Source organism: Macaca nemestrina, chromosome 5, assembly GCF_043159975.1.
Source record: "Macaca nemestrina isolate mMacNem1 chromosome 5, mMacNem.hap1, whole genome shotgun sequence".
In the NCBI taxonomy this organism is placed as follows: Eukaryota; Metazoa; Chordata; class Mammalia; order Primates; family Cercopithecidae; genus Macaca; species Macaca nemestrina.
The window spans coordinates 154,307,648-154,330,650 of NC_092129.1; the positions used below are offsets into that span (position 1 = coordinate 154,307,648).

General features: G+C 44.6%; 1 long non-coding RNA gene across 1 annotated transcript; it reads left to right on the forward strand.

The window, feature by feature from the left end:
• On the forward strand, positions 1 to 22,480 carry LOC139363082 (uncharacterized). Its single transcript, XR_011622986.1, has 7 exons — positions 1 to 1,421; positions 5,042 to 5,167; positions 7,479 to 7,711; positions 8,707 to 8,823; positions 18,571 to 18,714; positions 18,854 to 18,933; positions 20,552 to 22,480. It is a non-coding gene; the product is annotated as an uncharacterized lncRNA (long non-coding RNA).
• Positions 22,481 to 23,003: the final 523 nt, after the last annotated feature.

A 23,003-nucleotide genomic window follows, 5' to 3' on the forward strand; every position in this document is an offset into this window, starting at 1 on the left:
GCTCCTGTTCTGCTGTCCTACTCTTCTTCCTGCCCTGAGTTGTAGTAATCCTAGCGCTGACTCCAATCCAAACTCATGGATGTATAAAGCAGAGTCTAATTTAGATTCACATGTGGTTGGAAAATTGTACCCATAAAGCTAGGGTTATTGTTCCTGAAGATAAAAATATGGTTGTGTGCTGCAGTGTGCAGGAGGGTTGGTGTGGGAGGAGGGGGAAGGAAGGGAGGACGCACAAGCAGCCCTGGTGAGAAAAGCACTGGCGTCATCGATGTCCATGTGAAATGATGTTGTTCTTTAGCTGCCACAAAACAGCATTTGCCCTGACGCTACATTAATAAAGATACTGCCTTTAGAATAGAGAGATGCTCTACAGTGATCATTCATTCCACTGACATTTGTTGTCTGCTAGGGATATGACTGCTTTTGCATTTAGAAAGCATCACTAAAGTAAAAACAAAAATTTCTGGTGTTGTGGTACATACATTCTAGATACAAGCTTGTCCAACCCACGGCTCGTGGGCTGAATGTGGCCCAGGACAGTTTTGAGTGTGAGGAGTTTTTGATTCTCTGTGGCGGACCTGAGACCTGGAGTGGGTGTACCCGCCTCACTCAGGATCAGGAGTGAATGCTTTAGGAACCCTCCTTTGCAGTGACCTGCAAAAGATAGAAGGCACTGTTACTGTGAGAACCCAGAGTAGCAGCCGAGGGGGCTCGGCCCTCAAGGAGTTGTGAGGAAGGTTAATAAAAGGTGGTGTCCCAGGGTCAGAACAGATGGGCGGCCAGCGAGGGCACTGCTTCATATCTATGATGAGAATGCAAGAATTGAGGAGCAGGAGGCCGAGGGTGTTTGACCAAATACAAAGTCGTGATCCCAGTCTCAATACCTAGACTTCAGTCAAGCTTTAGATTCATAATCCACAGTGGGGCTTAAGGAGGCCAGAAAATAAACCTGGACACACTATGGCCCACAGTGGGACCACTGGGTCCATTAACCCAGTCCTGGTTATCTCCCCATTCCCCACATGCATAATTGGCCTTCATGCACTGGCAACTTTGGTCACCCCCACACTGTGTCCCTAGTCTGGAGAGTAAGGGCTCTCATTGTGCTGAAGCCCAAAGGGAATCCTCTACAACTTCCCTCGTCCCAACCTAGCCAGAAGCAATATTGTGCCCCAGGTGGGTCTTGTGAAGGTTACTGTAGGGGTAGCACTGCCATTAGAGATCTGAAGGATGGGGTGATGTTGGGGTTGCCTATTATCTCCATATAATTCAGCCATCTGTCCCTGGAGAAGCCTGATATGGATCAAGAATGAATGGAATTACTCCAGACTTGACCAAGTAGGAGCCCTGATTGCAGCTGGATATCAGTACTTGGGGAGATTGATAATGCCTCAGGCACATGGCAGGCAGCCATGCATTTGGTGAGTGCATTCTTTCCATTCCATTTAGAAAATGGATATGGAATGATTCACATTCACATGGGATTTTTAATACATTTATTGATAGCTTGCCTCAGGGCTACCGTAACTCCTCAACCTTCTATAAATATCACCTTCAGAGATCTGGAAAAATCAGATATCTCGCAGAATACTAAATCTGTTCATTTCATTGGCAATATCACATAAATCAAGATGGATGAGCAAGAAGAGGAGAGTACACTGAATTCCTTGGCAAAACATGTGCACTACAGAAGGTGAAGATAAACCTTACAGAGTTTCAAGAGTGGCCACTGCAGTGAAGTGTGATGGGTCCAGTGGTTACAGGCATGCAGGGCTCTCCCCTCCAAAGTAAAAGACACACTTGCATCTTGTATCCTCACCAGAAGGAAGGACGCACACTACCTGGTGATCCTCTCTGCGTTCTGGCAACACCGCATTCCACATCTAAGTATATTGCTTTGGCCCACTCTCTGGGTAATATAGGAGGCCAGCTTTGAGTGGGGCCTGGACAAGAAAGGATACTGCAGCAGACCCAGGCTGTGGTGCAGTCAGTCACCATCCCTCAGATCCTTGGTGCTGGGGGTGACAGGGAAAGATGCAGGATGGAGCTCATCCAAGCAGCTGAGATCAAGTGAGCTGAGATTGCGCCCCTGCACTCCAGCCTGGGAAACGAGAGCAAAACTCCATCTCAAAAAAAAAAAAAAAAAAAAAAAAAAAAGACAACTAAATGGAAAAGCAGCCTCCTGCATCAGAGATAACACTCCTACACATAACATTCATCACAGAAGAATACATAAAGTGTGAGTTCTCTGTATGTGGAAGTTAAAAAAACAGGTCAAACTGTGATTTGGGTATATATATACTTATTGTAAACATCTTTAGTGACAAAGCAAAGGAATAATAAATACAAGACTCAAGATATAGGTTCCTTCTGGGGGATAGGATTTGACAACAGTCTAGCGTGGCTCCATAGGTTCTGTTTCTTATGCCAGGAGGGGATGCCCAGGTAGTTAGCTACTTGATCATAAAACTTTATTTATTTATTTATTTTGAGTCTCGCTCTTGTTGCCTAGGCTGGAGCGCAGTGGCGCAATCTCAGCTCACTGCAACCTCTGCCTCCTGGGTTAAAGGGATTTTCCTGCCTCAGCATCCCAAGTAGCTGGGATTACAGGCACACACCACCACTCCTGGCTAATTTTTCTATTTTTGGTAGAGACGGGTTTCACCATGTTGACCAGGCTGCTCTCAAACTCCTGACCTCAGATGATCCACCCACTTCAGCCTATGAAATTGCTGCGATTATAGGTATGAACCACCGCTCCTGGCCCAGAAAAACAAAACAATAGTGGCATTTTTCAAAATGCACCTTGTGTGCCTTTCCTGATTATTTGGAAATGAAAGAGAAGGCCGATCACGGTGGCTCAAGCCTGTAATCCCAGCACTTTGGGAAGCCGAGACGGGTGGATCACGAGGTCAGGAGATCGAGACCATCCTGGCTAACACGGTGAAACCCGTCTCTACTAAAAAATACAAAAAAAACTAGCCAGGCAAGGTGGCGGGTGCCTATAGTCCCAGCTACTCGGGAGGCTGAGGCAGGAGAATGGCGTAAACCCGGGAGGTGGAGCTTGCAGTGAGCTGAGATCCGGCCACTGCACTCCAGCCGGGGCGACTGAGCAAGACTCTGTCTCAAAAAAAAAAAAAGGAAATGAAAGAGAAAAGAAAACATCAAAGTTCATCACAAGGATCCTTAGCAATAACTACTCCTGGTAAAACAAAGCCGCAGTTGGCTGGGCGTGGTGGCTAATGTCTGTGATCCCAGCACTTTGAGAAGTGAGGTGAGATGGTGTCCCTGCACTCCAGCCTGGGCAACAAGAGCGAAACTCCATCTCAAAAAAAAAAAAAAAAAAAAAAAGAATTAAAAGGAAAAACACCATGCTGCATCAGAGATAACTCTCCTACACACAACATGCATCACAGAAGAATACATAGAGTGTGAGTTCTTTGTACGGTGAAGTTAAAAAAAAAAAAAAAACAGGTCAAACTGGAGGCTGGCAGATCACGAGATCAGGATTTCGAGACCAGCCTGACCCACGTGGTGAAACCTGGTATCTACTAAAAATACAAAAATTAGCTGGATGTGTTGGTGGGTGCCTGTAATCCCAGCTACTCATAAGGTTGAGGCAGGAGAATTGCTCCAACCCGGAAGGCAGAGGTTGCAGTGAGCTGAGATCGTGCCACTGCACTCCAGCCTGGGCAACAGAGCCATACTCCATCTCAAAACAAACAAACAAACAACAATCACCACAACAAAAACAAGCCACAGCCAATTGTAAGGAGCCATATAACAGAGAGGACCAGGATGCCATGAAAAACATGAAAAATAGCCTTGGCTAGAAATAGGTCATTTGATCCTTGGCTAATTGGCAACTCTCTACATTTTCTGATATACAATGTTCAATTTGATGTGCAAGGTAATTGTATCTTGCAAAGAATTTGAGAATTTGATATGTTACTCATGTGTTACCACACATACAAGTGAATTAAACTTTTACAGAATAGAAAAAAAGCATTGTTGAGCAAAATAATAAAAGAAATAAGAAGGGAAAACACAAAAGAGCTGCTTTTAGAAGCACAAAATAACAGTGTTTTTCAGAATCATACTGGAGTCCAAATCATTTCTGTCACATCTAATTAAAAAACACAGTGAAAGATGTTAAACTGATCATAGGATGCTCACTGAATAGCCAGTTATTGAAAAATCTTGTTCCTAGATTGAAGTTAACCATTTCCATCTACCACATCAGACCAAATCACTGTCATGATGCTAACTAAGCTAGTTACACAGGCAAAGATATGAGACTCACAATTTTCTAACTGCAAAGCACCCTGATTAGGCAAATATTTTTGTAGATGCTTGAGTAAGAAAATTTGCATTTTGGCCATTCTTAAACTGAATTAGAAACTTCTGAAGAAAAACGAAGGTAGTTATGACTTTAAAGGCATTATTTCATGGCATCAAAGTCTTGGGACGCTTTGATCTAGCTACTGTATTTTCCTTAACTTTGTTGCAACTCATCAAAGAGAACATTAATATTAAAGGCATTTGCAAAAAAATCTGAGACATTGTTGTATCTCCTTTCTCTGTCTCAAATTTTTAATCATTACAAAAAAGAATTTTAAGCTATTAAAGAAAATTAGTCACATACAAGAAGTATTTGATTTACAAAATCCTGAAATAATAATGTTAATTTTGCTGTTAACATGCATATAAATTCTCTGATTCTCCTCCTTTCCAGAGGTGCAGCTTCATTCCCTCCCTGTGAGTGTGGCCTGGACTTAATGACTCGCTTCTAACTGATAGAGTAATGCTGACATAATAATCTGTGACTCTGGGTGTAGAACACCAGATTCACTGCAGCTTCTCCTTTGCTTCTCTCTTTCTCTGGGATCATGAGCCTGGGGGAAGCTGGCTGCTGTGTCATAAGCAGGCCTGTGGAAAGGTCCATGTGACTAGGAGTGAGGCCTCCTGGGACCAGACAAGAAGAACCTGAAGCCTCTTCCAACAGCCATGTGAGAGATTCTTGTGTCCTGTGAATCCCCAGGCCCATCTGAGCCCTCAGATGATTCAGCCCTGGATGACAACTAGACTGCAACTTGGTGAGAGGCCCTGAGTCCGAAGCTCACAGAGAAACCTCTCCTGGATTCCTGACCATTGGAAACTGTGGGAGGTGATAAATATTTCTTGATCTGAGCTGCTAAGTTTGAGGTGACTTGTCATTGAACTTTTTCATTTGCTCTAAATTCGTGATAAGATATCAAACATGTCATTTGCTTTTAATATTTTAGAAAACTGTCCATGGCTATATGAGATATATTTTATTATCATTAACAGTGACCGATTTTTTGACCTCCAATTTGTATGTTCTATTTAAACACAAAAGGAAGATCCAAGCTATGCTAGGCTGATTTTATGATGACACCCCAATAACCATCCTTGGTTACTCATGTTACCCCAGTTACTCAGTTGACACTAATGCAGATGCTGCTGTGAAGGGGTTTTGCAGATAGATTTCAGGTCCCCAGTCAGTTGACTTGAAGATGGGGATTATCCTGCTTGGACTGTCCTAATCAGGTAAGCTCTGAAAAGGACTGGGTTCTTCCTGAGAACAGAGACTCATCATGGGGAAAGAACACTGGTAGCCAATAGGAATTAGAAACTCTCCCCACTGTCTACTCTGATAGCCCGAAGGAAACAGGAATCTTAGTCCTACAATTGAGAGAAGCCGAATTCTGCCAATGAGCTCTATATAAGCTTGGGGAAGAATCTCAATCTTAAGATGAGGGTACAGCTTTGCGAAACTCTGAACAAAGAATCTGTCACACTAGGCCTGGATTTCTGATGAAGGAAATGTAGACAAATAAATGGGCGCTGTTTTAAGCCACTAAGTTTGTGGTAATTGGTTATGTACTAATAGAAAATTAATAAACAGATTCAACAGCTAAACATATGACATGTTCTCCACTGGAATGAATTTATGAACTGATATGCACAGTAGCTGCATGAGACCAAATGTTCGCTAACTTGCTTTGCATTTTTCATTTTGTGATTTTTGTGTGATACAAATTTTAACACAATCATATTTCATTCATTCATTCAACAAAAATTAACTTAGTGCCTACTATGTGGCAGATATGCTTTTATATTCTGTAGACACAACTTTGATCAAAACAACCCAAAGACCCTGTGCTTGTGCTTTCCATTCTAGAGGCTTCTTGAGAGTGAGATGGAGCCATTGGAGGGTATTAAGTGAAGAAATGACACAATCTGACTCACATCAGCAGGATTGCTGATCACTGTGGGGAGAACAGTCATGAGCAGCAGGAGAGGGGACAGAGCAAGGGCCACAATTCAGTAGTGAGAGGGTGGTAGATACTAAGGGTAAAGGAGAGCCTGAGGGATGACAGGGACAGAGAGAAGGGCTGGAGAAGCAGGAGGTGAGGTAAAGGAAGAGAGAGAAAGAATTCTAAAGCAGTGGAATTCTCAGGTTTAAACATAGTGTTTCATAGATTTTTAATGCATTTATCCGCAGAACTTGGCACAGTGTTACTTGCACCTTGGTCTTTAATACATTCTGTGGGACTGTGTAAAAACTAATTAACTCCCTGTGTGAAACAGGTTAAAAAAGAATACCAAGTGTCCCAATAAAACCTGCACATAGCTTAGATGTGAATAATTCATAAAAATAGGCAGGTGCATGGTCGGCCACTGTGGCTCATGCCTGTAATACCAGTGTTGTGGGAGGCTGAGGATTACTTGAGCCCAGGAGTTCAGGACCAGCCATAGCAACATAGGGAGACCGCATCTCTACAGATAATTTTTTAGAAATATTAGCCAGGAGTGGTGGCACAAGCCTGTGGCGCCAGTTACTTGGGAGGTTGAGGGAGGAGCATTGGTCTCATGATCCCAGGAGGTCGAGGCTTCAGTGAGTCATGAGCGTGCCACTGTACTCCAGACAGGGTAACAGAGTGACACCCTGCCTAGAAATAAATAAACAAATAAATAAACAAAGGCAGTTCATGAGCACTGGTGAAGGGCACTTTGGCTGCATTGAGCACTTGCAATTTTGAGGTGATTAAATTCTGTACAGGCTCCCGGTTGCAATATATGGCAACACATTGTGCTTTGTCTTGTGATGTCCTGGACTCGCACACACAAACTTAGGACTATGAAGTAAAGATAGCTTAAAAATACAACAGACCAGAGTTACAGATACATAGTCTGGGAAAGTAAAACTTAGCTTTGTGAGTGCTACCCACTGTAGCACAATCGGAGACCCACCCCAAGGCTGCAGGACCCGCGGAGACCCTCGACCCGACAGGAGCCCCTCGACCCGACAGGAGCCCCAAGCGCCCATACCCGATTCTATTTTCAGTTCAGGCCCAAATCCCTGGGGGTTGGTCGGGGTAGAGGCGGGGCTCAGCGGCCTGGGCTGTCAGCGACCCAGGGACACGGTCTCACACCCTGCAATGGATACACAGCTGCGACCTGGACCCGGACTGGAGCCTCCTCCGCAAGTATGAACATAACCTACGAGGGCGCCAGTTACCTCGTCCTAAACCAGGAACTGTGCTCTTGGACCCCAGCGGACAAGGTGGCTCAGATGCCCTGGCATAGGAACATGCAGAGCTGCTGAAAACCTACCCGCAGGGAAGGTGGCCAGAGCGGCTCAGCAAAGGCCTTAAGAATGGGAAGGAGACGCTGCAGTGCGCAGGTACCAGGGGCCACGGGATACCTCCCTGATCTGCAGATCTCCCCGACCCACCTTCCAAAAGAAGGGGAGGAAATGGGACCAACGCTAAAACATCCCTCTCCCTCTTGTCCTGAGGAAAAAGATTCCTCCTGGGTTTCAGATCCTATACCAAAGAATGACTGAGGGCCCGCCCTGCACTCTGGTACAATTAAGGAATGAAGTCTCTGAGGAAAAGGAGGGGAAGCCAATCCCTGGAATACTGATCAGCTGTCCCCTTTGACCCCGCAGCAGCCTTGGGCACCAGGAATTTTCCTCTCAGCCTTTGTTATCTGCCTCACACTCAATGTGTATCTGTTGGTCTGATTCCAGCTCTTCTGAGTCCCTCGGCCTCCACTCAGGCCAGGGCCAGAAATCTCTGTTCCTGCCTCAGAGACTAGAACTTTCCAAGAAATAGGAGATTATCCTGGACACTGCCTGTGTCCAGGCTGGTGTCTGGGTTCTGTGCTTCCTTCCCCACCCCGGGTGTCCCGTCCATTCTCAGGATGGTCATACGGGTGCTGCTGGCGTGTCCCATGGGGAATGCAAAGTGCCTGATTTTTTTTGACTCTTCCCCTCAGATCCCCCAAAGACACGTGTGACCCACCACCCCATCTCAGACCATGAGGCCACCCTGAGGTGCTGGGCTCTGGGCTTCTACCCTGTAGAGATCACAATGACCCAGCAGCAGGATTGGAAGGACCAAATTTAGGATGCACACTTCTGGGGACCAGACCTGCAGGGTACAGAACCTTCCAGAAGTAGGCAACTGTGGTGGTGTCTTCTGGGGGGAAGTAGAGATACACAGGCCATGTGCAGCCTGAGGAGCCGCCAGAGCCCCTCACCCTGAGATGGGGTAAGGAGACGAATGAGGGGTCATGTCTCTTCCCAGGGAAAGCAGAAGCCCTTCTGGAGCCCTTCACCAGGCTCAGGGCTGAGGCATGAGGGTCAGGGCCCCTCACATTCGCCTTCTTTCTCAGGGCCATCCTCCCAGCCCGCACTCCCTATCATGGGCATCGTTACTGTCCTGGCTGTTCTTGGTGCTGTTGTCCCCGGAGCTGTGGTCACTGCTGTGATGTGGAAGAAAAAGAGCCCAGGTAGGAAAGAGTTGAGCTCCAAGTTTTCTTCTTCCATTGGTGGATTTCAAGTCCCACGTGGAAGTTGGCTCATTTCCTGCCAGTTGTGAGGCACCATCTCCATGCACGTTTACCCTGTTCAGATGCCCTGTCAATTCTTACTCTTTTGTAAAGCACCTGTGATGTTGAAGGACAAATATATCACCTTGATTGTGGTCATGGGAACCTGACTCTCTGCAGTCACAAGTCAGGGGAAGTTCCTTGCTAAGAACAGACCTCAGGAGGACAATTGGTCCAGCTTCGACACATCCTCTTCCCTCGGATTTCCTGATCCTGACCTGGGTCTGCAGTCACAGTTCTGGAAACTCCTCTGGGATCTCATGGCCCTGCCTCCTCTCTGGCCTCTCACAGTTTGTTTTCTTTCCACAGATGGAAAAGGAGCAGCCATGCTCAGGCTTCATGTAAGTGTGGTAGGGGTGGGAGAGTGATCCCTGAGATCCTTGGGATAGTGTAGACAGGAGCCCATAGGGGAGCTCACCCACCCCACAATTCCTCCTTTAGTCACATCACCTGTGAGCTCTGACCAGATTTTGTTTTTCTTCCACCCCGAACAGGGACAGTATCCAGGGCTCTGATGTGTCCCTCAAGGCTTGTAAAAGTGACACCTTAGAGGGCCTGAAGTGAAGGAGGAGTTGGGGTAGATGGGACACAACTGGGTTCTGGAGCTTCTTTGATTTGGAATTTTTCAATGTGTTGGGCTGTTCAGTGTCACCACTTACCATGACTGACTTGAATTTGTTCACGACTATTTTTTTTCTAAGACTTCCTTGTGAGGGACTGAGATGCAAGATTTGTTCATGGCTCCTCTTTGAGACTTCAAGGGCCTCTGCCTTCTCTTTCTGTCAAGGCGTCTGAATGTGTCTGTGTCCCTGGTGACAGGTGAGATGCAGGGAGACCAGCCCACCCTCATGTCCACTATGACCCCTGATATCGTTTGGATCTCTGTCCCCACCCAAATCCCATGTCCACTTGTAATCCCTAATGTTGGAGGTGGTGCCTGATGGGATGTGATTGGCTTATGGGGGTGGATCCTCCATGAACGGTTTAGAGCCATCTCTTTGATGCTGCTCTTATGATAGTTCTCACAAGATCTGGTGTTCAAAAGTGTGTGGCACCTCCCTGCTCTCTCTCCCTCCTGCTCCAGGCAAGGCAGTCATGCCTGCTTCCCCTTAACCTTTCAGCATGCTTGGAAGTTTTCTGAGGCCCTCTCGAAAGTTAAGCAGATGCCAGAATCATACTCTTGTATAGCCTGCAGAACCATGAGCCAATTTAAACCTCTTTATAAATTACCAACTCTGTGGTATTTCTTCATAAAAGTGTGAGAATCAACTAATTCAGAAAGTTGGCACCAGGACTTGCGTATTACTGTAAAGGAAGCTGAAAATGTGAAAATGTCTTTGGAACTGGGTAACAGGCAGAAGTTGGAAGAGTTTGGAGAGTTGAGAAGACAAGAAAATGAGTGGAAATTTGGAACGTTGTAGAGATTTGTTAAGTTGTTGTGACCAAAATGCTGATAGTGATATGGACAATAGAGTCCAGACTGATGAGGTCTTAGATGGAGATGAGGAACTTACTGGGGCCTAGAGTAAAGGTCACTTGTTATGCATTGGCAAAGAACTTGGATGCATTCTGCCCCCTCCCTAGGGATCTGTGGAACTTTAAACTTGAGAGTGATGATTAAGGGGTATCTGACAAAAGAAATTTCTAAGCAGCATAGTATTCAAGATTTGGCCTGGCTGCTTGTAATAGCCTATGCACATATGTGTGAGCAAAGAAACCAGAACTGATATTTAAAGGAGAAATTTAATACCCGGGACAATTCCTAGTGGAGCTGCAGCAGCAGGACCCCTGCCAGGACTACTAAATGGTAGAGCCACTGGCAATGTGCAGCCTCAGCCTGGAAAAGCCATAGGCATTCAATTTTTACGCCTGAGAGCAGCTATATGGGTTATTTTCAGCAAAGCCATAAATGTGGGGCTGCACATGGCATTATGAGCCCAGCACATGCACCAGCCAGTGTGCTCAGGATTCAAAATATAGAGTCAAAGGAGATTATTTTAGAGCTTTAACTTTTTAATGTCTGCCATGATGAGTTTCAAACTTGTGAGGAAACCGCATTCATTTCTTTTGGCCCATTTATACCTTTTGGAATGGAAATATATAAGAAATGTCTCTTCCACTGTTGTATTAATATTTTGGAAGTAAATAACATTTTTTTAAATTTTGTAGGCTCAAAGCTTTAAGAACTCACCTTGAATCTCAGATGAGACTCTGGAAGTTTGAGTTGATGCTGGACAACCTAACACATCTGGGACAATTGGGAGAAAATTATTGTATTTTGCAATGTGAGAAGAACACGAGCTTTGGCTGACTAGGGACAGGATGCAGTGATATAAATATTTACCCCCTGATACCTCATGTTAAAATCTGATGCCCATTGTGGGATGTGGGGCCTAATGGGTGGCATTTGGGTCATGGGGACCAATATTTTATGAACAGAGAGATGCTGCCCTCTCTAAGGAGTGAATGAATTGCTGCTCTATTATTTTCCATGAGAACTAGTTGTTAAAAAGAGCCTGGCAACTTCCTACTCTCTCTGTTCCTCTGTTACCGTGTGATCTCTGCACATACCAGCCCCCCTTTGCCTTCTGCCATGAGTGGAAGCAGCCTGAGGCCCTCACTAAATGCTCAAACATTTCCAGCCATCAGAATCCTGAGCCACATGAACCTTGTTTGTATAAATTAGTCAGTCTCAGACATTTCTTTATAGCAACACAATATGGAATAAGACAACTTTCTCATCACAGGTATGTGTCTCTGGCAGCCAGCCCCAATTCTCAAGATATCCAGGATATGCTCAGCCAAGAGTTTTCTCATCAGTACTCTAAAGATGCTCTTATCACTCAAGAGTCTAAGGTTTTTAGAAGAAACCAGGGACAAAGACGGAATGTTTTTGTTATACTTCAGATTACCCACTTTTCTTTGACTACATATCTTTTATAGGAAAAAGGATTATAACAGTAAAGAGGTATTGTCATGTTATCAGAGTCTCCTTCAGTCATTCAAAATTAGAACAGTTCACCATCCTCTTGTAAGAATATGTCTCCCAGAATGACGTCACTCAGGTTTGCAGACACCACTCAATCTTACCAAGTTCCAAAAACAAGAATGGTCTCAGGGACATATGGCTTCACACTTTTAGGCATCCAGTATAATTGTCCTAAGAGAAAATATCTGTTTTGCTCACACCATCTTTGAGGAGTTAAACTAATATTGAATTTTCCTCATATAACCCTTTGACTTATTCACTTACCCTCAGCCACTATTCCTCCCTCTGTCCCTTTATATCAGTCTTTTCCAGGTTTGGAAGTGACATTTGGTTTGTCTGCTGTGCTGGTCTAGATCGCAGGCAGCAGTAGTATTCTAGAATGTCTTCCCTAAGTCTACTCTTGATCATAGAGGGTAGGTTACATAGGTAAGGAACTAGTGGCGGCTATCTGACCACCAGGCTATGTAGCTCTACTTACTGTTAATACTAACTTTGCCAGGTGAAATGAATGCTTGAGAATTCTTACATAAAGGTGTAAAAGTATAGTTATGGTTTTTGGCTTAGGGATAATTCCTGTTTCTGGCACTTTTATTTACATCCCTATTCCTGACACCACGGCATCACATATAAAAAAAGAAATTTGAGGTGAAGTGTAGTCATTATTCCAGCATCCTCTCCCCTTAGGAAGAATTGTGTGTATAGTCATAACAGCAGTGTCCTGATCCATCAGGACAAAGAGAGGGAGCTACCTAGTGGAGTCACTCTTGCAGCTCCACCCATGTTGACAGTGAGCGCATTCATGGAGATATAAAAGCCAGTCCTTCATGTTTATATTGCCCAACAATTATTTTGGCAGTTTTTAGACAACCAATGTTTTAATTGACTATTTCAATTTTCTATCAAAGTTTTCTTCTGAGGCGGACATCTCCTTGTGCATTGTTGGCAGTTTGAGGCTGTAAAGTGTGCTTTCTTGTGTAAAGAAATGGAACTCACCAGTTCAGATTTGTCCAATCTCTCCTTTTCCGGTTCTTTCACAGCCCTTGAAGTACTGACCTCTTCCCCTGGTTGAGCATAGCACAATCCAGAGTCAGTGACTTTCCTGTCAAGATTCACTGGCAGCTCCTTTGGGGTTGCTGGCATCAGTCTGGCTTGCCAGCTATGTATGATCAAAGCCTTCCCACTAGGGACTCTGTCACAGAGCCATCTGCTGCCTCTGCCTGTTTTCTTGACCAACAGTCAAAACAGACATTATGAGAAATGAGATAAATTACCAAAATTGTGAACAAAAGAGAGATTATTACTAATGATCCTTAGGAAGTTAAAAAGCATTGTAAGTGAACACTCTGAAAAACCTGTAGCCAATAAGTTAGACCACTTAGATAAAAAGGATGGATTATTAGAAAGATAGAAACTGCCAAAACTGACTAAAAAATAGCCAGAAAAGCTGAAGAGAACTGTACTCTAGGTTAGTAATTTAAAAACCTTCTCAAAAAGAAATGCCAAAGCCCAGATACCTTCACTGGTGAATTCTATCAACTATTTTGAAAGCTCTTTCAGACAAGAAAAGTGGAGGGAAGACTTTCCACCTCATTTACAGAACTGGCATTACCCTCATATCAAAGTCACAGCAAGACTCACAGGAAAAGGATACCACAGACCAGTATCACCAATAAACATAAGTGAAAACATCCTTAGCAAACATTGGCAGATGATACAATACCACATAAAAAAGGAATTACACTCCATGACCAATGGGATTCATCGCAGGAATATAAGGATGGATTAACATTTGAAAATCAACTCATGGAATGCACTGTATTAATGAAATAAAAGACATAATTATCTGAAAGTATGCAGAAGAAACTGTTGACAAAAGTGTTAACACCACTCATGTTCGTAAGTTTCAACAAAATAGGAATGGAGGGGACCTTCCTCACTCTGATAAAGGACATGTATAAAAAACCCACAGCTAAAATCAAGCTTAATGAAGAAAGATTGAAGACTGAATGCCTTCTCCTAAGAATGGGGATCAGTGCAAGGATGTCCAATCCCATCACTTCTATTTAACATTGTACTGGAGATTGCAGCCAGTGCAATAAGGCAGAAAATTAAAAATTAAAGGCATCCAGATAAAAACGAAAACATAAAACTCTATTCACAGATAACATGACCTTGTCTGTAGAATTCACAAGCAGATAAAAGCCTGCTAGCACTAAGCACTAAGAAATAAATCCAGAAGGCCCCATAAGGTATCAAATCAATATAAAAAATAATTATTAACGTATTTCTCTATACAAGCAATGAAAATCTCACCTTTTCTGTCACACTAGTTACAAAAAGAGCAAAATAGGAATAAATTTAGGAAGAGAGCAGTGTTCGTTCACTGAAAATAAAAAAAGATTCCTGAGAGAAATTAAAGGTCTAAATAAATGAAGAGATGCGAGTTGGAAAGCTCAGTAATACTGTTAAGATGGCAGTTCTCCCGCAGTAGATCTATAGGTTCAACACAATCCCTATCAAAATCCCAGCAGGGATTTTATAGAAAATTGACAAGATAATCCTAAAAATGTATATGAAAATGCAGAGGATGCAGAAGAGCCAACACAAATTTGAAAAAAAAAATGGATTGTCATATAAAACTACAATAATCCAGACAGCGTGAAACTGAGAGACACAGAGATCAATGAACAGAAGTGAGAATCAAGAAAGATATTCTTACATTTTTTTGTCAATTGATTTTCAATGAAGTTGCATAGGTAATACAATGTCACATTTAACACCATATAAAATATCAGCTCAAACAAATTAGAGAACTAACCAGCTAAAATCGATGAGTTAAAACTATAAAATTTCTTTTTTTTTTTTTTTTGAGTTGGAGTCTCACTCTGTTACCAGGCTGAAGTGCAGTGGTGCGATCTCGGCTCACTGCATCCTCCACCTGCTGGGTTCAAGAGATTCTCCTGCCTCAGCCTCCTGAGTAGCTGGGACTACAGGCAAGTACCACCACGCCTGGCTAATTTTTTGTGTTTTTAGTAGAAATGGGGTTTACCGCGTTAGCCAGGATGGTCTCGATCTTCTGACCTCGTGATCCAACTGTCTCAGCCTCCCAAAGTGTTGGGATTACAAGCATGAGCCACCATGCCCGGCAAAACTATACAATTTCTAAAAGAAAATACAGGAGAAAATTTTTGTGACTTTGGGTAGTTAGGCAAAAGATTCTTAGATAAAATACCAAAAGCATGATCTACAAATAAAAAGAGAGAGAGAGAGAGAAATTGGACTTAGTTAAAATTTAAAACTCCAGCTCTCCAAAGATGTCGAGAATATGAGAAGACAACCCATAGACTGGGAGAAAATATTTCACAATTTATCACAAATTACATTTGTGATGAAGAACCTGTATCCAGAATGTGACAAGTTATTAAACTCAATGTAAGAAGACGAGCAACTCAACTAAAAATGAGCAAAATACACAAATATGTTCAACTGACTTTTACAAAGCATAATAGCAATTCAATGAAGGTAGGAGAGCTTTCCTAACAAATGGTGCTGGAGCAACTGGACAACCACAGTGGAAAAAAATAACCTCAGCCCAAACCTCATCTTTATACAAAAAATAACTCAAAATGAATCAAAAGCTTTAATGTAAAACACACAGTTAAAATTACAAACGTTGAGTCAGGCGTCGTGTCACAGGCCTGTACTCTCAGCTATTCGGGAGGCTGAGGTGGGAGTATTCCTTGACCCCAGGAGTTCAAGGACAGCCTAGGCAAGATTTTTTTTCTAAAATAAATAATAAATTAAAAATTTTTGATTACAACCTTTGAAGAAAAAGTCATCAGAACTAAGACTGGACAAGTAGTTCTTAGACATAACACCAAAAGTATGATCCATAAAAGAAAAGGTTAATAAATTGGATCTTATCAAAACTAAAAACTGTTGTTCTGTGAGAGACCTGTGAAGAGCTAAAAAGACAAGCTACAGCACGAGAGAAGATATTTACAGACAACATATTCTGTAAAGACTGTATTCAGAATATATGAAGAAATGTAAAAACAACAGTAAAAAATGAAATTCAATTACAAAATAGGCAATGAGCAAGACATGAACAGACGTTTCACTGAAGAGGATAAACACCGAATTAATAAGCAGATGAAAAGATGCTCAGCATCATTATTCAGTAGGAAAATACAAATTAAAACTGCAATGATGAGAATGGCTATAATACAAAATAAAGGTAACAACACGTGCTGGCAAGGATGCAGAGAAACTGGCTCACTCTTATATTGCTGGTAGGGATGTATTTGAAAATGGTACAGCCACTCTGGAAATGGATATTGCATTTTTCTTCAAACTGAACATGTAATTTACTATATGACTAGCAATTGCCCTCCTGGGCACTTATTTCAAACAAGGGAAAACTTAAAGTTCATGAAAAATCTGTACACAAATACTCTTGCAGCTTTATTCATAATACCCCCAAACTCAAAATAATGCAATTGTCTTTCAGTGGGTGAATGAGATCTGCTGTTTGAATTCGTAACTGAGTCACACAAGTGCCCTTTCTCAAGGCTACCATCTTGCTTATCTGTGCAATAAGCGTGTTATGCGTATTTCCCATTTTCAAACAAAGAATATTAAAGACATGTACTCAAGGATCCAAATTTAATGAACATAAATTTTTTACTGCTCCATCAAAGACATTCTTAAGAGGGAATGCAATTTGATGATACTGCCTTGGTTCTGCCGAGGTGCTGGGTGTGTTACCTACCATGGCATTTGCAGCATTCATGGAAAAGTCAACATAATGAAATAGGCAGATGGCATCTTGGTATTACTGTGAAAACAGGTTTCCCTCCTGGACTCTCTGAAGGCAGCTCAGGGGACACACCTTCAAAATGGCAAAGATCAATTATGGTTGCTAGTGGGACACAACTCCTAACCTGTTCCAACTCAGCGCTCTCTCTCTCTCTTTTTCCCCTCATTCTTCCAACTTGTAATTGTACAAATTTTCAAATGTGCCAAGAAGCTGAAAGAATAGTGCAGTAAAATTCAAGTTATCACTCTGATATATTTGATTAATATCTCTTTATATACATGAGAGCAGCATGTGGAATGATAGACAATAGAGACTCAGAAGGGTAAGGGTGGCTGGCGGTGGGTGTATAACAGAGGGGTTTCTTGTTGGGTACAGTGTATCTGTCTGCAGTGACGGATGCACTGAAGGCCCCGACTTTACCGCAACTCAATATAGCAGTGTAGCAAAACTGCACCTGTGCCCCATGAATACATACGAATCTAAAAATTGTAAAATAAAGTAATATCTCTTTTTGTAGATACAGGGAGATATGTTGCATAGCGTGTGTGTGTGTCTGTGTATGTGTGTGTAGAGAGAGGCAGCAGGAATGAAGAGATTAAGATTTTGTGACTGAGCCATTGTGAAGTAACTTAAACATAAAACATGCATGGACAAATGTCTGTGTGACAATAAACCTGAATATAAACATGAACGAATATGCCTATAAACACATCCCTGGATAGATAGCTTATGAACGAATTCCCTACCCCAGCTCCCTTACTGGTTACCCTGTGAACACAGGCAGGCAAGGAACAGGACCCAGCTAGGTTCCCTCATCTCATCCTCTTGCTTCCAGGCAGGTCCTGCATCCACTCCTGCTGCACAGAGGGCTCCCACCCTGCCTTGGTCTGTTTCACAGGTGCTCCCCTAACTCTCTCTGCTTCCACTGCCTTACCTGGGTGGAGCTGAGGCTGCCCTGACCAAGAACAGCACCACCCACCTGTGCCCCCAAGACCAGGAAGTTAGGAGGAATCACGCAACAGGGTCAGTAACTCTCCCACTTCCCCAATCAGTCTGAACTGATGGCAGGAGATACTGATGCTTGCTTTACTCATCCTCATTCCCTGTTCATTATTCTTCATTAATTCAATCCAATCTCCCCAGCAGTCACTTCACCCAAGAAGCAGGCTGACCTCTACTCTTCATAATCAGGAAACCACAAAGCACTCTCCATCCCCTCCCTGATATCACCCTTCAGCTCTACATCATCACATGTGGGCTCCAACTCTGCAAGCAGGTGTCCCACACAGGATCAACCCCTGAACACTGGCCCCAGATATCCCCCATCTCTTCCCAGCCCTTTCTGTATTGCTGTGAATCTGTCCCTCACTGAGAAATGACAGGGAGATGTGGGGGAGGAGGGGAGATTTCTTTGTGCTGTGTCAAGGCATCAAGACAGACCTCTCCTTCTCTCCTGAACCTCACACTCTATCCCTTCCCAGACACTTGAAATAAAACGCAGACCAGAAAGTCTATTAAGAGTCAGGACAATTACTTTTTCTAGACAAGATTATCTTCCTTCTCAGGGCTCAGCCATGACTGTGGGTGACCAAACAACTGTTCACAAAGGGCAGTGATCTCTTCAATGCCACTTTATGAATTCACACTTTGCCACTTGCAGAGGTGGAAAAAGGCACCTCAAACCACCATCCAATAGTTATTCCTGGCCTTTACTCTTCACACCCATCTGGACACTTGGAGAGTGTGGAGGGCACCCAGGGTGCATGGTGGCAGTGGAGGCCTTGGGAAAACTGGCCAGGAAGCCAAGGAATGCACCTCAGGTGACTAAATTTTTTTACAGTTCTGCACTTGCTGGAGAATGACCCCAAAAGATAAGACCAATTTGTTGACTATCAACTGATTTGGCTGAGTCATGGACATGAAGCAAATGAGCATTGCCTTTACCTATGACATGCATGAGGATTCTGAGACCTACCTGCATCAGGTGAGCTCCACACCCAGAGGGACGCCCACTCTCCCACCTCCTTACTTTCTGTATCTTTTCATACTTTACACCCTCATCCCTCCCTCTGGGAGTCTTCCCTCTTTGGGGTCTTCTAGTCCTGCCCTCTGTCTCCTTCCAGGTGGCACAGGGCTTGGTCATCATGTTTGTGTCAGGTGACAATGATGCCAGGATCTTCAGTATGGGCAGCACTGCTTTGAGGTCAGTGTTAGGAGCTGCCTGATGAGACAGACGTCTCCACCATAGTGAGTGCCCATCTCATGAAACCCTTTAGGTCCTCCTAGTTCCTTAATATGTTTGTCTTCAATCCTGTCATGTAGGTCATGGGCACCTGATGCATAATGGACACTTGGTTGGTTCATGCACCCTGGTCTTTGATGCTGTGTTGGGATGTTTTTCTGACCTTTATGTGGGGTCTCTGTTTTCTTTCATCATATTACATCTCTTCCCCCACTCCCGACTCCGTCCTCTGAACCCATACAGTACACCAGCCTCTGCAGGTGTGCCATGTGTTCCTGCCTCATTTCTTCCTTTTCATGCCTTATTCTCACCATGCCACATTTTCCCCTCAGTTGAACAGACATAGTAGGGGACTCACCCATTCTGGAATGTGACTGCCCTTCAAGAGGGGACAGCAGGTTGGGGATGAAGGAGACCCTACTGACCCCACCACGACATCCTCTTCCCCGACCCCCTGGCTTCCGTCTTCTGCATCAGCACCACTCCTGAACCTCCATTCCTGATTGTCAGAATTTTCTCATAACTAAAAATGAAACATAAATGCATCTGCATTATGTGTGGGTGCACTCTCCCTTTATTGTATTTGGAGTGAGTTTATTTTACGGCACGGTCCAGAGTAAATTCCTGTAAGGCCTGGGTGCCCTGCTGTGAGGTCAAAGGGGGATGGGACTAAGACTGCAGAACCCTGGCTCCCCCGCTACTTGCCAATTGCCGGCCCTTTGTGGGCGTCTCTTCTGCTTTCTCTGGCCTGGGAGACGCTGGGGTGTTTCTGATCCTGGGGCTCCTGGGGGGTGGTGCACATTAGCTCCAGGGATGGAGGGTGCTGTGGACACTGGTGGGAAGCTTGGGTGTCTCCTCCCAGGCTCTCTCAGTGCCTCCTCATCTGTTTCTTTAGCTTTTGGATCTTGAGCACCAGGGCCTGGGCCGCCACCCACTCGTTCCCTTCCAGGAAGACCTGGTCCAGCTCCAGCTGTTGCTCAAGCAACTCCTCAGCTTGGGCCAGCTCAGCTATGTCTGGGGCTCAGGGCCCTGGTGACAGGGAGTAGGGGAGGAGCATCAGCCAGGGCAGGGGGCTGAGGCCCTTGGAACCTGTATTGCAAGGTCTCGTGGTAAGTGAGGAATTCTACCTTCCTTTCTCTTTTTCCAGCCCATTAGCTTAAGTCCACCTGTACTGAGAATCTCAGGGAGTAATCTGTCTTGGGCATAGGCCTCTGGGGTGCATATACAGATCCCTGGCTCAGGGGTTGTATCTGGATGCTTTGAACGAAGACATGGGGTCACTGGAAAGAGAGGACCAGCTGTCTCTCCCCATTGACAAATAATTAACTGTTAGATGAGGGGGAGTTCCTGTTCAAGGACTCTGGACTGTGCTGCTCTGGGCCAGGGGAGGGCTGGCATCTCCTCTGCCTCCTCCTCTGCAGAATCTGACTCCAGCCAGGGCAGTTTCTCTGCTTTTAATGGCTCATGTGATTTGATTGGGCCCACACAGATAGTCCAGGATAGTCTCCCTATTTTAAGGTCCTTAATCTTCATTACATGAGTAATGTACCTTTTGCCATGCAATGCAACCTGTTCACAGCTTCCAAGGATTAAGACTGGACACCTTTGGGGACCATTACTCAGCCCAGCACATCTGCGTATGTTGAAGTCACCGAGTCAAGGAGACAGCCCTGCTGGAGAGGGTGACAGTGAAGCAGCAGCTACAATCATCAGGATTGAGAGGAATGGTCTGGGGCCTACAGGGAATGGTTACAATGAGGAAATGGGGGCCTAATCTGATGACAGCTTAGGGTTTTTGGGGAGGCGGAAGGCAGAAAGGTCTGAGACCCACAGTGAGGAGCAAGAACAAGAACCCCACCTCACCTCTGAACCCAGGGAGACAAGTCCCTGGGGAAACTCCCCGATGTGGGAGGACTTCAGAGGGGGTCATGTCCTCAGGGAGACTCAGGTTGCTGCTGGGGCTGGGAGGGGCAGGCATATCCTGAGAGAAGGTGTGGAGGTTTTGCTGATTGTGGACTGAGAATGCCATGGGGTACACTGGAAAGATTTCTGTGGCTGGGGAGGTGGGGGAGACAGAATAGGGGTGTGCAGAGCCTTGTGGGGATGTGAGTACAGGGTATGTGGGGGACCCAGTGTGACTGACACAGACAGGGAAATGACAGGAGGAGCTCGGTCCTGGTGGACTCGAGGCAGACGGTGGTGCTAAGGCTGTGGGAGACGAGGGAGGAGGAGCAGGGGTGGCTCTCAGCTGGGCTCTGTCCATGGAGATGAGGACAGTGAGGTGGTCAGGTCTTAGTGCTGTGGGAACTTTTCTTGACCTCCTGATGACTGGATGGAGTGGAGATGAGGACAGTGAGGTGGTTAGGTCTTAGTGCTATGGGAACTTTTCTTGACCTCCTGATGACTGGATGGAGTGTCTGATGGAGGAGCAGGCTTAGAAGATTCACTCGTGACCCTGAGGGAGGGGATGTGCTCCCTCCAGGTCTCAGGTCTGCCCTGACACCTCTCTTTGTGGCTTAGGGCTCCCTACTGTACATTATTGGCAGCTAGTCCATTTTGGAGTCCATAACTTAAAGCAGAAACTCAGATGGTTGAAACGTCACTTTCATGAAGGGTTGTTAGTAGTGTACCATTTAGATTGTCTTGCAAAAGTCTCATTTGTTTTGTTTTGTTTTTCTAAGTGACTGCCAATCTTGTTTTAAATTTACAAATGTAGTTAGTTGGTTGTGGGTTGCTTAACCTTATCTGTAACAACAGTAGTTTGGGTGTCTTATATTCTAATAATTAAGACTTTAAGCTGTGTACACATTGCAATTCAAGTATGAGTCATGCATAACCCTAAGACTAAGAGACAGGACGGACAGTCTCCCTCTCCTAAAATTTTGCAAAAGTTCTGGTTTCTTTTTCCACTCAGTGGGTACAAGTCAGCTAATGATGAACATGAGGTCTCTGTCCTCATTTAAAGGTGCTTCGAAGAATCACTGCCCCCTAGGAAGGCCTCCTTGTCTTGGTCCAGGACCCCTACCCCATGGCAGAGGCCATCTTCCCTCCCAGTGCACAGCGATGTCTCAGATAACAAACTGGTTAGCTGCTGTCCTCTCTTGGGCAGTTTTGTCTTCTAAAACATGGGTTTTTATCAGAGAATCTTCCTGTTCCCAGATTATCAAAACTGGGGCCATCCACTTCCTTCTGAGCCACCTCTGCCCGCGGGCTCATGGCTGTGTCCTCCAGTCACAACAGAAAACCCCTTCAGAACGCCCTTCAGGAAGGCGGCATCTCCTCACAGGCTCACACATGCTTGGTGTGTGCACAGAGCTTTTGCTCTCGTTCAGGAGGTGTGTGGGGAGGCTCACTAGTCCGACAGAGCTTGGTACCAGTGTCATATGCCAGGAGCCAGGGTTACAAGGGATACAATGTTCCCAGACCTACCAGAGAAGGCAAACCCCGACAGCATGCAGGGCTAGACAGGGACAAGAAACAAGTTCATTCTAGGCCGCAAGAAGAGGGAAAGGGAAATTGTAGACATACATCTGAGACACTGCAGATTTGGTTTCAGATCACAGACCATGGCAACAAAGCAAGTCACACAAATTTTTGTTTTTCCAGTGAATATAAAAATTATATTTATACTCTACTGTAGCCTACTAAATGTATAATAACATTATGTGTAAAAGAACTATGCAGATACATTAATTTAAAATTACTCTATTGCTGAAAAATGCTAACGATCGTCTGAGGCTTCAGCTCATCTTAATCTTTTTGCTGGGGGAGGGTCTTGCCTCAATGTTGATGACTGCTGGCTGATCAGGAGGTGGTTCCTAGAGGCTTCTGTGACAATTTCTTAAAACAAGACAATGAAGTTTGTGGCATGGATTGCAAAGCAGGAATCAGTACTTCAATAAGGTCAATATGAGTTTTCGAGTTAAGTGAACCTGAATATGAGCCCTCCAGGCCTTTCCACCAGTTAGCTATAGAGCCTTGAGTACATCTGAGCCACAGCTGGCACAAGCAGACACTTGGCCAGTGGGTGA